Source organism: Tamandua tetradactyla, chromosome 22, assembly GCF_023851605.1.
Source record: "Tamandua tetradactyla isolate mTamTet1 chromosome 22, mTamTet1.pri, whole genome shotgun sequence".
Lineage (NCBI taxonomy): Eukaryota > Metazoa > Chordata > Mammalia > Pilosa > Myrmecophagidae > Tamandua > Tamandua tetradactyla.
Window position 1 is genome coordinate 2,788,152 of NC_135348.1, and position 3,276 is coordinate 2,791,427.

Genomic DNA, 3,276 nt, shown 5'->3' on the forward strand with positions numbered 1-3,276 from the left:
GTAACTGCAAATTCAGCAATACTTAATCTTACTTTTTTATATATAGACCATAATTACTCATCAGAAGCAAATACTAGAAGAAATCTGAGGCCACAATGTTATTATCAAATGAGAACTGTGGTAATTACCTTCTTTCATATTTAAAAAAGAAGGGAAAGCCAATGCAGCCTTGCCCGGTGCTGCCTGGTGCCTGAGCAGTGGCGATGGGCATCCTGGGCCTCAAAACCTGGAGAGGCCTCATGGAGCAGGGGATGCTTGGGGCTGTAGTTCCTCCTTTTACCTTTTAAGAAGCAATGCAATATTTCCTCCTCAACTTAACCATATTATGACAAAACTTAAATTTGCAATATTTAGCATTTTAATAACAGTAAGTCAAATTTTGCCTTCCATCCCCATACCCCCCTAAAACTTGTCCAACAGAAACACCCCCACTGTGGTGGACATGAGTTGGTCACATGATTAGGAAAAGCAATGGGGGGGGCATACAGAGGTGGGGAGGACTGGCAGCGCCTGGGAATAAGATCGCTATCCACAGACTAAAAGTGGACATTCAGGTCACAAGTTTGAGGGAAAAATCTAAGAGTAAAAACAAAAACAAAAGAAAAAACTGGCAACTGATTTTACCTAAACAAAGATAATTCTTGTTGGCCCAATTTAAAGTTGTAGATTAATCCCTGCAGATATAGTTTTGAGTTGCACTCACAGTGCATCAGAGAGAGAGGAAAATAATTTTGGTGAGTGTCCTTGAGTTTCTGCAGACTCCTTTGTGATTGGCATGTTCATGTGTTTACTATTTAAGAGCAAATACAAGGGCAGGTGGCATGGTGTTTCAACGGTGCTTCTAGATGCTGTGCCCACTGGGGACCTCACGGACTGCCCCCGTCTGCTGCTGGACCCCGCCGACAGCATCTCCCCCTGTCTGCTGCTGGAAGACGTCGATGGTGTCCTCGTCCTCCATTTCCAGCTGTGCTGGGGTATCTGTTTCATTAATTGGTTGCCCATCAAACCTGAATCTAATTTGTCTCATTGACAAGCCCTGTCTCTCGCAGTACACCTTCATCAGCTTGCTCAGCGGAGTGTGCCTTTTGATTTTGAACTGGACAACTGACCCATCTTGCCCGGCCACTTTCAGATTGATGTGATCATTCTCTGTCTTTACTCCCTCCTTGGGCTTCTCCTCGGACATGGCTGCGGCGGCGGCGGCGGCAGGGGGAATGCAGGCAGCGCGCAGCGGGCGAGTCACGCTCTCGACCCCGCTGCTCTCCCGCCGCAACTGCTCGTGGGGCCGCGCTTTTCTTCTTTGCCTCTTTTAACTGTTTTAAATTTGAAGTCTAATTTGTTGGATATTTGTATAGATACTCCTGCTCTTTTCTGGTTGTTATTTGCATGAAATATCTTTTCTCAACCTTTCACTTTCAACCTATGTTTATCTTTTGGTCTAAGATGTGTTTCCTGTAGACAACATATAGAAAGATCTTGTTTTTTAATCCATTCTGCCAGTCTATGCTTTTTGATTGGGGAATTCAGTCTATTAACATTTAGTGTTATTACTGTTTGAATAATATTTTCCTCTTCCATTTTGCCTTTTGTATTATATATATCATATCTGATTTTCCTTCTTTCTACACTCTTCTCCATACCTCTCTCTTCTGTCTTTTTGTATCTGACTCTAGTGCTCCCTTTAGTATTTCTTGCAGAGCTGGTCTCTTGGTCACAAATTCTCTCAGTGACTTTTTGTCTGAGAATGTTTTAATTTCTCCCTCATTTTTGAAGGACAATTTTGCTGGATATAGAAGTCTTGGTTGGCAGTTTTTCTCTTTTAGTAATTTAAATATATCATCCCACTGTCTTCTAGCCTCCATGGTTTCTGCTGAGAAATCTACACATAGTCTTATTGGTTTTCCCTTGTATGTGATGGATTGTTTTTCTCTTGCTGCTTTCATGATCCTCTCTTTCTCTGTGACCTCTGACATTCTAACTAGTAAGTGTCTTGGAGAATGCCTATTTGGGTCTAATCTCTTTGGGGTGTGCTGCACTTCTTGGATCTGTAATTTTAGGTCTTTCATAAGAGTTGGGAAATTTTCAGTGATAATTTCTTCCATTAGTTTTTCTCCTCCTTTTCCCTTCTCTTCTCCTTCTGGGACACCCACAACACGTATATTTGTGCGCTTCATATTGTCATTCAGTTCCCTGATCCCCTGTTCAAATTTTTCCATTCTTTTCTCTATAGTTTTTGTTTCTTTTTGGAATTCAGGTGTTCCATCCTCCAATTCACTAATTCTAGCTTCTGTCTCTTTAAATCTACCATTGTAGGTATCCATTGTTTTTTCCAGCTTTTCTACTTTTTCCTTCACTCCCATAAGTTCTATGATTTGTTTTTTCAGTTTTTCTATTTCTTCTTTTTGTTCAGCCCATGTCTTCTTCATGTCCTCCCTCAATTTATCAATTTCGTTTTTGAAGAGGTTTTCAATTTCTGTTTGTATATTCAGCATTAGTTGTCTCAGCTCTTGTATCTCATTTGAACTATTGGTTTGTTCCTTTGACTGGGCCATATTTTCAATTTTCTGAGCATGATCCGTTATCTTCTGCTGGTGTCTGGGCATTTAATCAGATTCCCTGGGTGTGAGACCCAGCTGGTTGAAAGATTTTTCTGTGAAATCTCTGGGCTCTCTTTTTCTTATCCTGCCTAGTCGGCGGTGCTCGTGGCGCTCATCTGTCTGCGGGTCTCACCAGTAAAAGATACTGTGGCTCCTTTAACTTTGGAAAACTCTCGCTGTAGCGGGGGGGGGGGGTCGCCAGCCGAAGCAGCTTGGGGGAGTGCCAATCCGAATCTCCCAGCCAGCCTGGGGATCTGCGCATGGGGATGGTCACCAGCCTCCGCGGCTTGGGGGAGCACCTGTCCAAATTTCCCAGCCAGCCTGGGGTGCCAAGTGTGGTGGGGGGGGTGCCAGCTGCCGCGGCTTGGGGGAGTGCCTATCCACCGTTCCCAGCCGGACTGGGAAGCCACGTGTTTGGAAGGGGCCCCAGTCGCTGTTCTATGCGGCTTGGGGATCTCTGATCCAATTCTCCCAGCTGGTCCGGGGGACCGCGCGTGGGGGGGGCACCAGCCGCTGTGGCTTGAGGGGACCGCCTGTCCAATTCTCCCAGCCGGCCTGGGAGGGAGGGAGGGAGGGACTCCGGCCGCCTGCTGCCCCGGCCCGGGAAAGCCCGCACCCCTCGGTGATCTCACTGGAGCGGGTTCTCTCAGCCAGTCAGCCATTCCAGAATGGGGTACGC

The 3,276-nt window shown here is 45.7% G+C and overlaps 1 pseudogene; it reads right to left on the reverse strand.

Moving 5' to 3' along the window:
- Nucleotides 1-340: 340 nt before the first annotated feature.
- Nucleotides 341-1,277, reverse strand: LOC143666015 (small ubiquitin-related modifier 3 pseudogene; annotated as a pseudogene).
- Between the last annotated feature and the right edge of the window lie 1,999 nt (nucleotides 1,278-3,276).